Consider the following 14549-nt stretch of genomic DNA (forward strand, 5'->3'; position numbering starts at 1 on the left):
AGCAATATACCAACTTTTATCCAATTAAATTATTAACTATTTTTCGGTCAGACTTTATTTTTTTACAGTTCCAAACTTCTCTATTGAGTTACTCATCTTTGATCGACTAGAAGCATATCAAATCACACTATGTGAAGGCTCATGAAACACGGTTGCCATATGAACCGATTATGAACCGATTAACTTCAAATCTTTTGACTTATACAAATTACTCTGACTCAAATCTTAACATGTGACCTGCTATTCTCAGCCGAGAATCCTCAAATGGTCCCCCACTAATTACATCAATTTCGGCGTTGTAATGAACATCTTATGTTCCTTGTACCAAAAATACTCTTCCATAAGATAGGACTTGCGACACCGGGGTCATTGATCGGGTAGATGACTGCATAGTACTCTAATAAATGCTCTCAATTTACACATTCAGTCACCATTGCCTTATGAATCGATTGAGTTCAAACCTTTTGACCTATACATGTCACTTTGACCCAAATCCTAACATGTGACCTCCTATTCTTAGTTGAGAATCCTCAAATGGTCCCTAGCAACTACAACAACTTTGGTGTTGTAACGAACATGTTATGTTCCTCGTACCAAACTTACTCTTCCATAAAATAGGACTTGCGACACCACATTGACCGTGTGGACGACCGCATGTTACTCCAATAAATGCTCTCAATTTACGCATTCGGTCACCGTCTATCCAAATGAATGGCGTGTGCAAAGGACCAATAGACACTAATTTTGGGAATACATACACAACACAAAAAGGCTTTCGCAATGCATGCCATGCATGCTCACCTTCTCTTCAAGCTCGTGAAACTACACTTTTGTTTGTCTTCATGCCGATCGAGACTCACGCAATTGATAGATATAAGGTTTTTTCCACGAAAAGTAAAAGGGGGACCGTGAGTGACATGCTTTGAATATAGAAACCAAGCTGAAGTTATCGAATGTTTGACAGTTGACTTAAGATTTCGTCATCCATAGCTAGCCAAGAAGAAAGTTTAACTCGTCACGGTGTGAAACTTGGAAGCCCAAGAAGTTGAAGATGAAGATGAAGCAGAAGAAGCATTTCAAATGAACTTTGGCATCTTTCTCTCTCTCCCTCCCCTTCCAGGAAACTGCATGAAATTGCAGAAAAAGGCTCTCTACCTTTCACATCTGTTTTCCTCCTTTCCGGCCACTCTCTCTCTTTTCTTTTCAACTTTCCCCCTTCTTGAACTCGCCTGCCTAATTACGACGGACCGAGGACGAGATGGGCATCCCCAGGTTGACTCTGGACGGAATATTTCGAGCGGGACAAGGTGCCCGATCATGTGCTTGCAAAGTTTGACATTCGTACATGCATGAGATTCGATTAAAATAAAGCGCGAAGGTGGCGTTGTGTTTTTGCTAAAGGCAACATCTTTGAATAATCCAGTGTAGCGGGATACGATCGGCTTCGCATGCCAGCGAATCCGGATGAATTCACGATGCCAAACTGAAGTAGGGTTCCTCAATGTTGACCGATGAACATTCAAAAAGAAGAGGAAAAAAAGGACATAAAGATATGTTCCCATCTGTTCCTTTTTAAAAAGCTAGTCTTCTTAGAAAAATCTCAAAACCATATAATTAGACTTCTACTGTAGTATTGAAGGAAAAATATTCCAAAAAATCATAAGTTTTTATGCACTTTTGCCAATTTAGTTTTAAACTTTTCAATTTTATTAATTAAGTCATGAACCTTTTTATATTTTACCAATGAATTTCATCCAGCTAATTTTGTTTGGAAATCGCTTACATGAATGCCGATTGTTCTACGTGACATAAGCTAATCTAGACAATTTTTTTATTTTTTATTTTTTTGAATTTCCTTTTTTTCTTTCATTTTTTCATTTTTTATTCTTTGTGCCACACGAGGTTCATTGGCATCAACCGTGCCATATAGGAAGGCCAACATTGATGTCAACAATTTTCGGTCAAAATTGGCCAGATTGACTAAATTGGCAAAGTGTAAAAAATGTTTAGAACTCAATTGACAAAATCAAAAAGTTTATGACATAATTAATAAAAATATAATAGATTTAAGATTTTTGGGACAATTTTCCTAGTATTGAGGGTATGTTGATGTAGCGTTAGTATAAAGTTATAATGACCAAAGGGGATTGATTTGGCATCTAAGATTGCTCAACTAATGATTATAACAAATGCTCATGATGGTCATCGAGATTTGTTTATCAATTGATTTGGCGAAATTGAAATTAGTCATGTGTCAATCGCAAATTTATTTCGATGAGCGTTTGTGATAAACACAGTGTTGTTGCTAAGAGAGATAAATAAAAGTTGGCAAAAAATTAAAAAAGAAGAGAAAAAAGATATAAATTTGTAAACTGTCAATAAGAGTTGGTAACTTTGTAAAAGTTTTGAGTAATCATCAGTAGGTTACGCCGACATAATTTCTTTTCACGCTTACCCACTTCTTCATAGATCTGATCTGTCGGCACCCACTTCAAAAAAAATTTCCATGAAATTGACTTGACATTTCTTCTTCTCATGAAATCTAACCACTCGACCACATATTATGTTGACCCCAATTGGATTAGTCAACGGTCTTGCCACATAGGTCACGCTAGAATTAGGTGGAGAAGAACGACTCCGACTCGTGCGCCCAAAATATGGAAAAACACACAAAACGGATGACTTAAACAGGATTTAAGCTATTGAATGACTAACTCTTTTATCATATTTTTTTTAAATCCTGTTTAAGATGATCTGCTGAATTTTATCTGTATTGGCTGCTGATGGGGAATTCCCATTTACAACTACTCGTTAATTAATAATGAATGAATGGTATATGAACGAGAAAATTACATACCTCTCCTCTCAAAAAATAGTCTTAAAAATCACAAATTACCATATAAATTTCCCGCATGTTGCACAAGTGTTGGGAAAAGTCCGAGAAATCTAGACTTCAACATGTTAAAGCATTAATATGCTAAACTACATATTTATCTAACAGCTTAAATTTTTTTAGATCGGTTGATGATCATCTTAAAATGTTGACATTGAGAAACACGATTGTATGGCTACATATGTCGGTGCTTTTGAATTGAATTTAGACCCCTTCGATTCTTTTTTTATTATTATGTGTGTGGTTTTACATTGAACGAAAAGACATTGATCTGATGTAAAGTCTTCTTTTGTCACCCTTTAATTTGCCTGGCTCTTCTCGAGTTCAAACCGCAGATTTCTTCCTTGAAATTACTCGACTGAAGGGAGAAGGCTAATCGATTCTTTCTCCATCTGAAACCTTTCTTTTAAAAAGCGCATTTTGTCAACAAAATGGCAAATCGTCCTATTCTTTTGCTTTTTTAAATGGATGAAGTCCCAATTTTTAACAGAGCACAGGACAAGGCACAGGAGTTATAGCTTACCAAACTCCCAGTTCTTATGCATAAATTATCTCTGCCTAATTATTATTATTTTTCAAAAAAGTTACGGTCAACTGTTTTATATGATTCGACAAATAACTCGAATATCTGGGCGATTTTTTTTCTACCTTACCATAAATTGTTTTTAGTAGATCTTATCATCTACATGTTTTTATAATCTGCAAATTTCTATCGATATATGTGCAATTTGTACATCATAGTAGGTAGGAATTAATGCAGTCTGACAAATAATTTTTTTTATGACAAATGACCCCATCTCTTATCTAAATATACATCGTTCAAATTGGTAATTGGCCCGGGGGGTCCATGGTCCACGAAGAGGTCCATCCCTAAAATGTGAGGCACATTTCAAGAGATTTGACTTAGATAGACTCAGGAAATTACTGTTCAATTTCTTTATTTCTCATAATGAACTTTTTACTTATTAAAAAAAAAGCAAAATTTTTTTGCACTCTTTTTTTTTATTAATCACGTTAATGCCTGCTAACAGATATTGAAGGTCAAAATGATTGATGTGAACTTAACTAGTTTCGGGACCACGTAGGGTTATGAGTCAATTGCTAAGCAAATGATTAAATGGCATTGCCATTTTACCAACGAGAAGTATTGAGATGGTTGTAGAAAATTTCACAAAAATATTGTGAAAAATGGCTCTATCGAAACCAAATGGTAAAAAAATTAAAATGCGTTCAAAATGCTTTATGTACTTTTCTTTGCAACATAAGGATGAACCCTAATTATTTAATTACTATGCATTAATTTGTGTATTTTTCATAATTTAGGGGAGATCCCTCAAGGTTGTCATGGTTCCCAGCTCAAACCCTTCTCTTGAACTCACCAATAAATAAGTTTTGACAATTAAGTAGTAATCATTTCACAATGATTGGGAGAATATTTTTTAAATATAATTATTTGTATCACTTAAAAATAAATAAACAAAAAATATTTTCATCACGTATAAGAATATTTAAATGTAAATTATCATCGATAATGTAAATATTTTTCATTAATTAATTAATTAAAAAAATCAATCAATCATCTATCTGAAAATATTCTTTCAAATTTTTCGTTTTTTGCAAAACAAATATCTCGTCCAAGCGGACCTTGAAATCAACATCATAAACCTTTGACTAATCGATTTCCCCCTTTCTTTCTACTCTCTCTTCATCTAAATAAAAAAGACAAATAATAATTAGCACGTCTCCGACTCCTAAAGGGTCTCACTCTCACATCAATATTTTCTAAAGTCTAGCTTCTTTCCTCTCTTTTTTTCTCCCTCCCTTTTTTCACTTTCATATCCTCCCTTAGACTAAATAGATTTCAATTCGGACCTGCACTTGGACCTGCACTTAAATGTTGAAGAGCTTTTAGAGCTTAGTTAAGACTTCAATTTAGACTTTGTATTGCCGTGGCGGTTCTTGACCACAAATTTACTGTTCTTTCGGCCCCATGAAGTCTTGAAATTTGACTCCCCATGCGGATGGGGAAATCGCTTTATCTCACGTCCTACGAAAAGCAAATTTCTATTTCGATTAGTTAGTGATCACCAGACGAGCTCGAATTAAGTTCACAAGTCAGGCCCGATTGTTGCCAAATCTTTGTCGTAATCTAAAAATTGCATCGAAATGCTCGAGCCGAATGGAGCGGGCCAATTTAATTTTTAGAGATAAATTTCAATTTTCATCATTTTCAAAAGGTCGGTTTCATTTTGTTTCTCCGTTTCTTGTAATTTCTTTTTTTTGACAGACCTTAGTTTTTACTTGCGTTTTTTGAGCTTGATTTGTGTGTAACCCCTACAAGGCTCTAATAACTAGGCCTCGTTATTAAATCTTTTCTTTTTAAACGAGAGTAATCGACTTGGACTGGGTGCGTTCGTTGTGCGAAAAATAGATTATAATAGCTTATATCGCTTACAAAAATTCAAGAATGAAAAATATTTCTCACCAACGAAAATGTCAAGACTGAAAACATTTTTTATTGACTAATTATTTTAAGCAACATAAATGATTATTATTTGGAGAATTTTTTTTTAAATATTTATTTTCGGTGAAACAAACGGAATATAAGATTAAAAAAAAAAAAAAACATAAATTATCCCACGTATTTAAACCCAACCCAACCTCCTTCCGAAACATGAAAAAGCACACATGATGAGTGGGCCAATCAAGCCGGCCCACGCTACATATAACTCCTCGCATTTTTTCAAGAAAAAAAGACAAAAAAAAATCGACCAGAAATTAAGCAGGATAAGCCCTCATTTCGGGCCGAACGAGTTGAACGGGCCCCACTTGGGCCCAGTTGGACGACTCCGCCATTTCCAGGCCCGCCCGAATTTCTCTTCGGGCTCGATGCTAGTAAGCCATTGGGCCTACCATTAGCTCCGCATAATTCGTCTTCACAAGTCCAATATTTGGATTAACACATATCCGTGTCGTTTCATCGTGGTACTGGACTAATAACTCCTCCAAATTCCCAAACCCTATGTCCAATCTCAATTTTATCCCTAATTTCTTGTGTCTAAAATAAAATTCTCAATTTTTTTCACTCTAGTCCTAAATTCGCACATTCATCCAAAAAATATCTCTGATTTCTTCTTGATAATCAACATCGAGGTTTCGACAATTATCGTTTAACTGACCTTAATGTTGATAATTCTAAGGAAACTAATAATGATTTTTGGGTGGGTGGGTGGGTAAATTTGGAACTAGAGTGAAAGTTTGAGATTTTTTTATCCAAAAAAAAAGTTTGGAGCAAAATTGAGATTGAATATAAAGTTGAGAATTTTTTTAAGGGAGGCCTTGTTGCCCATATATGAAGAAAGTGTAGCAATCCTTCCATCAATACAAAAATTACATCACTCTATTTGGTTTAAAAATTAAGAAAATTATGAAATTATTCATATCTTTTTTTCTTAGACAAAAAAATACTAGTATATGAACGATGGAATTTGTATTGGATGAAAAAAATAAAGTCCGGTAGTAAAAAGAATGAGTAAATGTATTGAAAGTCCTAAAATTTATAAAAATTGTAATCAAGCTCTAAAATTTGTCAAATTTGTCCAACTATGTCATTCGGTTAACCTTTGTCCAATTTGACTAACATAAAATACTAACATAGATTTTTTTTAATTATTTTATTTTTCTTACGCAGCAATTTGATATGGCTAAAATATGAAAAATATGACCAAGACGATGCCATTTTGGTCTTAATTTGATTTTTTAAGTTTAAATTAGATATAAAAAAATGCGTAAGGAGCACTAAACTAGCTAGTGCTTAACCATCGTTGAAAGGTGTCAATGATGGTGAGGCAAGGGTCAACTGAGGTCGTTGGACCTCGTCCAATCGGCAATGACCCTAGCTAACCACGAGTGAGACCTCTAATTTAAATATATTAAGATTAAACAAATAGATTTGGATGAAAATGACGCCATTTTGGCTTTGTGTTTCATATTTTATCCATGTTAGCACCACATAGGAGAGAGAAATAATTAAAAAAAATTAGTGTTTTTCATTAACTAAATTAGACGGAGTTAATCGAATAATTTTATTGCACCGATTTGACAAATTTTTAGTCTTGCAACTTTTAAAATTTTAGGACCAAAATTGCAAGTTCTTGATAAGTTCTAGGACGCCCATGATAACCATTGTATTTTTGTTCAAAAATAATTTTTTTGTTCCGACTTGTTTTGGAACATAAATTTGTTTGGTGACCTAATTTTATTTTTTAATTTATATAACAAATTTTCAATTTAGAAATAGGTTTGGAACAGAATTGAAACGTAAACATTTGTTACTTTTTTATTTACGGAACATAAATGATAAATAAGAACTCTTTTCATCGCTTGTCCTCTCTACTAGTCGATTACCATTAGCTGCCGTCGGTTGCCGGTCGTTGTCCACCACCCTTAGAAAGCAGAAATTTTGTGAATTTCGAGAGGGTAATGGGAATTTATCATCTTTGAGGAAAAAATGTCGAGGAGCTAGTAATTTATTACTAATCGCATCTTTTCTTGATTTTGCTCAACTTATTTATTGACATGCCTATTGAGAATCTGAAATTTCAATAAGGTGTTAATATAATAGTTTGAGCACTCCTTTTGAGCAACAATAAGATATTATTGGTCCGAAATTCTATTGTGGAAATAGAAATTTTATGTCGTTAGCGAATACGAATTTTTTGCTGAGAAACTAATTCAAAAATAGAAATAAAAATATTATTTCTTTTTTAAAAATTAATTTCTGATCAAAATGGTTCGCACCTTCAAAATGTTCTATTTTTTTATCACTAAAAAGAAATTAGAATTCATTGAAAATCAAGCCACGTCAGCTCACGTCTGCCATCAATCTATCAATTTTAAGACACCAAATCACAAGGCAAGCGAAATCAATCAAAATTCCGTGGGTTGACCGGACGGCGACGACTGTTCAATCGTAGCTCGTTCGCCGGAGCTCTGAGAAAACCTCATCAATCGCCGCCTCTCCCGATCGCCGCAACCGGTGATATCACCTCGAATCTCCTCTCCTCTTCGAACCGCAATTTTCCATTCGATTAAGGCTTCGAGTCGCTTCGTCGTTGAGGAGGACGAGATTTTATTTTTATTTTTATTTTTTCTGTTTTTACACTGTAATCCTTTTAGTAAATGCATTGCTAAGATTGTCTTCTGCTATGGCCGAAAAAACCGGACGGTTGGTTAGTGTTTTCTCAGAATTAAATTCGAGAGATATTGATTGACGGTCCTTTTATAAGGTTGAAAATGATCGGAATCACCCTCCCACGTCCCGCGAAAAACATATTTCCATTTCGATTGTTGCCCAATCTTGCTGTAACCTAAAATGTGCGTCGAAATGTTCGAGCCGGATGTATCTGGCCAATTTGATTTTTAGAGATAAATTTCAATTTTCAGCTCCACTGAGTGATTTTCAAAAGGTCGGTTTCATTTTGTTTCTCCGTTTCTTGTTTTATTTATTTTTATTAATTTTTTCATGGATCTTAGTTTTTGCTTACGTTTTTTAGCTTGATTTGTTTGTAACCCCTATAAGGCTCTATTAACCGGGGTTCGTTGTTAAATCTTTTCTTATTACACAAGAGTAATAGACTCGGATTAGATACTTTTGTTTCACAAAAAATAAATTATGTAAAGAATATTTTATTAAGAATAATAGCTTGTATCGCTTACAAAAAATGCATGAATAAAAAGAATTTCCATAACCAGCGCAAGATTGAAAACATTTTTTATTGATTAATTATTTCAAATAACATAAATGATTATTCTTAGGGGAATTTTTTTTAAAATATTTATTTTTTACAAAACAAACGGAATATAAAATAAAAAGAAGAAAAAACATAAATCATCCCAATTATTTTTTAAACCCAACCAAACCTTCTCCTCTTCAAAGACATGAAAAAGCACACATGACGAGTGGGCCAATCAAGCGGGGCCACGCTTCATGTAACTCGCATTTTTTTTCAAGAAAAAAGGACAAAAAAATCGACCAGAAAATAAGTAGGATAAGCCCTTAATTCGAGCTGAATGAGTTGCCAAACTCTCCCATCAATGAAAATTGCACGGTGCTTTTTGTTGAACGGACCCGGCTGGGCCAGTTGGTTGACTCTACCATTAGCTTGGTTATACCTAGGGGTGAGTAGCGGTCTAGGGTCGACCCTGGACCGACCCTGGACCGGCCCAACCCCGCCGGGTCCCTGGTCCGATTCCCAGGGGACCGGGTCGGTCCTTGGTCCCGAAACCCGGGACCAATACGCGTGCAGGAGTTGGTCCTGGCCTTAAGAGTTTTGGGTCGGTCCAATCCCGGACCAACCTTGTATATTATATTATATTATTTATAATTCTTTTATATATTCAAACCTAAGTAAAATGTATGTTATATTATTTTATATTGAGATGTTCTATCAATAGTACTAATAGTAATTTCAATTTAAAACTTTTGTTGAGTATTAATTATGAGTCGTTTGTTTTGTTTTCAAGTATTTAGAAGTTCAAGTGAATTAACAAGATGTGCAGTTATATATTCATGGTTTATATTAAGTATTTTGAACTTTTTATGGTTTAATTGTATTTTATTAATGAATTTCAGCTGGACTTTACTTTTCAATTTGTGTCAAATGGTAGAAATTTTTTAAGAGTAGAGTAGTACTGCAGTTGCTACGGTGATTTGCTAGTCAAGTGGTGTGAAGCTCATTTTTTGGTTGAGTGGACTTTACAATCAAATGTAGGAAAACGCTTTTGCATATGGTATTATGAATATTAAAGATAGATGATTATAAGAACTTTCCATCTTGTCCCATATCTCGATGAACGGTTAACAGGTACGAAATTTCTATTATTGTGTCATCTTAAATTTACTAAATATGTATTGGTATTTATAGTTTAATTGCACAATGCCACATTATCGATGGATGTGTAATTTGAATTTGTAGGTTTGCTTTTTTATTATTGATTGGTCCCGGGTTGACCCTGGAACCAGACCGAACCCATTGGGTCGGTCCGATCCTTGGTCCCAGGCTTAATAGGGTCGGTCCTCGGTCCTAAAAATTGAGAACCGACACTGTATGGGTTGGTCCTAGGGTTAGGGGGTGGCCCGGACCAACCCGGACCATGCTCACCCCTAGTTATACCACCATAATCCATAACTAATTAACTCGTTTTGTGTAAATCGAGTCATGTTAATACTTAAAATAACCAATATTGGTCATTCTAGTTTTCTCGACTTGAAAAGATGTTGGCAATTGGTGCTTCTCAAATGCGTATCGCCCACTAGAGGCCTCAAAAGTACGTGTATTTTTCAAATGTCGAATAAGGACAATATATTGTTGTTGATACCTAAATTTTACGATTTTACTTAAAACTTAATAGCATTAAAAGTTAGAAATTAGTTGCTAAAAAAAAGAGAAATCCAAAAAATTGTCACAAAAAAGAAAAAAACAACGAAATGCTTAAGGGTGGTCGGGTCGGGCCTGATCTGGCCTTGGCCCGACCCGCCCCATTTCTTTTCTTCTCCCGGGCGTCCGTCGCACGGGAATATTTTCTCGTCGCACGGGACCTGCAGGAAAAGAGAAAAAAAAAAAGCCTACAACAGAGAACCAGAAGAAAAAAGGGCAGAGAGAACGAGGGGGAGGCAGGCGTCGTTGACACTAACCGACGCCTGCGACCCGCGACGCCGCACCTCCGCTCCACCGGCTGCTGCCGCCAAGCCGAAGTTGAAGCCCGCAAGCAACGGCCAAGAGAGGATCCGCACGCGCAGGTCAAATCTGGAGGGAGGAGGCTCACCGTCACCGTCCCTGCCGCCGCCACCCGACGCTGCTGTATCAGGTAAGCCTCTAGTCACCGTCTCTTTTTTCGAGAAGCCAGCAGCCGCTAGACGAGTCGTCGCCACCGATTTCCCCACCCGGAACCCTAGGCGCCACCGCTAGATCGAGGGTTCCAGTCGGGTCCGTGAAGAAGAAGGCGGGTCGGATCCGGGTAGGGTTTCTTTTAGGGCGTGCATGTTTATGTTTTTTTTTTATGAACATTTTTTTTTTCAGGACAAAGTTATAACGGAAATAATTTTTTTTTTTTTCGGAAACACTTTTGAAAAGAATAATTTTTTTCTCTTTTTTTGGCCGGTTGCCGGCCTCGGTCATGGCCGGCTCGGCGATGCTCCGCCTCGTCGGCATGGCAGCGATAGGGCAAAAAAGAAAAAAAGAAAGAAAAAAAAAAGGAAAAGTAAAATAAAAATATTAAAAAATTAAAAAAAGAATATTTCTATTTATTTTTTATTTTTGAACAAGTTTACCAAAAATAAAAAAAGAATATAAATTTATTTGTATTTGAACAGAAATACAAATAGACGTAGGGATCGGGTCGCGGTTTAGGAGCCGGGTCGGGCGCGGGCCGCGCCCGGGCGAAACAGGCCTTTGGGCCGATCTAATATTAGATTTTTCTTTTGTGTTGGGCCAGATTAGTTTATTTAGATTTCTTTTTGGGTGGGCTCATTTTGAGCTAAAGCTGGGCCCATTGTTCGGGCCCAATCCTATTGGGGCTCGACGAGTTGGGTCAGGCCCGGCGGCTAATTGGACCTCCCCAAATCGGGCCGGGTCCGGTCCCTTGTCTTTCGGGCGGGCCGATCGACTTGGCCCATCAATTCGCCTTTTCTTAATTAAAAAATTCAAATTATTTATTAAAAAGATTTAAAAAATTTAAAAATAATAATTATTTTTTTAATTAAAAGATTTCGAAAATCCAAAAAATGTACGGTTTAATTAAGCTTTTATTTGCTTGTATATTGATTATATCACATGTTTAATTTGTATATTTAATTATGTTTAATTGCACGTGTTCAAATTTATTGTAATTAGGATCTTAATAGTTATGATTGTTACTTTAATGTTTGCTATGCATGAATAGTGGATAGATGTAAAATCGATCTAAACTGCCTAACAAAAATCTTTTTTTCTAAAATGAACAAGATTAGGTATCCGATTAATTGGTCAAATAGTGTAATCAAGGCACAGGAATATATCGCAATCCGCTAAGTCGAATCAGATGGTTCAAAAAGGTTCAAAAAGGTTCGAATCAAGCACGCAACAAACGCAAACGGAGCAAACGGAGGCAATGTAGAGGAGTCCGGCTGAGGAAGTCGGGGACGTTCGGAGCAGAGATCCGAGTGAACGGCAAGTACATCTGGGTTGGAACTTTTGACAACCAAATCGATGCTGCGAGGGCCTACGATGAAACCGCCTTGGAGTTCCGTGGATCAAAAGGAATCTTCAACTTCCCCGAGTCGAAAACGGTTCAAAAAGGTTCGAATCAAGCACGCAACAAACGCAAACGGAGCAAACGGAGGCAATGTAGAGGAGTCCGGCTGAGGAAGTCGGGGACGTTCGGAGCAGAGATCCGAGTGAACGGCAAGTACATCTGGCTTGGAACTTTTGACAACCAAATCGATGCTGCGAGGGCCTATGACGAAGCTGCCCGGGGGTACCACGGATCAAAGGTGATCCTCAACTTCCCTCTTGAGGTTGGCGAGCCCGAGCCTCCAGCGGCCCCGGCCGCTGGCAACCCTGGCCGATGGCAAACGCCACGAGGAGGAGGAGGAGGAGGAGGAGGAGGAGACAACGGGGTCATCGTGAAGGAGGAGGCGCCTTCAACTAGCGTGGTGAAAAAGGAGGAGGTGAAAGAGGAGGTGGATGGGGACCCGACACGAGAGTTCCATTATTCCTCCATGAAGAAGGAGGAGGAGGAAATGGAAGGGAACCTGGCATGATGCTGGGACGCAGACGCGGATTTTTATTAACACTATGCATGCTCACTCTCTTCAAGCTTGTGAAACTAGACTTTTGTTCGAGGCTTTTTCCATGGACGGTAAAAAAGAGGACCGCGAGAGACACGCTTTGAATATAGTGACCAAGCTGGATATATCGAATGTTTGACAGTTGACTTAAGATTTCGTCATCCATAGCTAGCCAAGAAAAAGTTGAACTTGTCACGGTGTGAAACTTCGAAGCCCAAGAAGATGAAGATGAAGATGCATTTCAAATGAACTTTGGCATCTCTCTCTCTCTCTCTCTCTCCCCCTCCACTTCCAGGAAACTGCATGAAATTGCAGAAAAAGCTCTCTCCTTTTCACTTTTCTGGCGTCTCTCTCTCTCTCTCTCTCTTTTTAGTCGATTTTATCATCTACATGTTTCTATATGTGCAATTTGTACTTGATAGTAGGTACGAATTAATGCACTCTGACAAATAATTTTTTTTTATGACAAATGACCCCATCTCTTATCTAAACATGCATGAAATCGTTGGAATCGGTGAAGAGGTCTATCCCTAAAATGTAAGGCACATCTCAAGATATTTGACTTAGGTAGACTCAGGAAATTACTGTTCAATTTCTTTGTTTCTCATAATGAACTTTTTACTTATGAGAAAATTTTTTGCACTCTTTTTTTCTTTTTTTTTTAATCACATTACTGTTCAATTTCTTTGTTTCTCACAATGCGTTATGTGAACCTGACTAGTTTCGGGACCATGTAGGGTTACAAAATCAATTGCTAAGCAAATGATTAAATGGTGTTGCCATTTTATCAATGAGAAGTATTGAGATGGTTGTAGAAAATATCACGAAAATATTGTGAAGACTGTCTCTATTGAAACCAAATGGTAAAAAAATTAAAATACGTTCAAAATGTTTTAGGTACTTTTCTTTGCAACATAAGGGTGAACCCTAATTATTTAATTACTATGCGTTAATTTGTGTATTTTTCAATTGCAAGTTAGTGATAAGTTTTAGGATGCGCATGATAACCATTCTATTTCTGTTCAAAAATATTTTTTTTGTTCTAAACTTGTTTTTGGAATAAAAATTCGTTTGGTGACTTAATTTTATTTTTTAATTTCTAGAAAAAAATTTCAATTTAGAAATAGGTTAGGAACATAATTGAAAAGTAAACATTTTTTGCTTCTTCATTTTTGGAAGAAAAATGAGAAATAAAATCTTTTTTTTTATCGCTCGTCCTCTCTACTAATTAGTTACCCACTAGTCATGATTGCCATCTGCCACGCCCAAAAAGGAGAAATTTTGTGAATTTTGAGAGGGTAATGAGAATTTATCATATTCAAGGAAAATGTTAAGAGGCGGGTAATTGATTACCGGTCACATATTTTCTCAATTTTGCTCAGCTTGTTTGTTGACATAAAAGTTTCGTTGGTCCATTGGGAATTTGAAATTTAAATAAGGACTTACCGTAACAGCTTTGAGCACTCAATCTAAGCGATAACAAAATGTTCTGGTTCGAAATTCTATTCCGAAAATAGAAATTTTGCTTCGTCATTAAACATGAATTTTTACTTAGAATATTATCTAAAAATAGAAATAAAAAAATTATTTTCCTTTCAAAAATCAATTTCTAATCAAAATAGTATCATTTTTTTTATGACCCGGAACCGCCGTACAGCCAGCAACCACTAGTGCGGCCCTATTTGGTTCAACATTTGGGAAAATGCTTTTCCCAAATTCAAATGTCTTTAGCCTAAAGAGCTTTGAGGAAATACTAGACTATTTGATAAACTTAACTGAAAAGTGCTTTAGGGAAATGCAAGACTGTTTGGTAAACATATATTTGAA

General features: G+C 36.3%; 1 long non-coding RNA gene across 3 annotated transcripts; it reads left to right on the forward strand.

Annotated features, from left to right (window-relative positions):
* The first annotated feature begins 10504 nt into the window (after nt 1-10504).
* On the forward strand, nt 10505-12294 carry LOC120294160. Of its 3 annotated transcripts, none has more exons than XR_005551657.1 (3): nt 10505-10762; nt 11899-11997; nt 12232-12294. It is a non-coding gene; the product is annotated as an uncharacterized LOC120294160 (long non-coding RNA). The 3 variants fall into 3 exon arrangements; XR_005551655.1 differs by having other exon boundaries at nt 11904-11997; XR_005551656.1 differs by lacking the exon at nt 10505-10762 and adding an exon at nt 10873-10912.
* Nucleotides 12295-14549: the final 2255 nt, after the last annotated feature.

Source organism: Eucalyptus grandis, chromosome 5 (genome assembly GCF_016545825.1).
Source record: "Eucalyptus grandis isolate ANBG69807.140 chromosome 5, ASM1654582v1, whole genome shotgun sequence".
NCBI classification, from domain to species: Eukaryota; Viridiplantae; Streptophyta; class Magnoliopsida; order Myrtales; family Myrtaceae; genus Eucalyptus; species Eucalyptus grandis.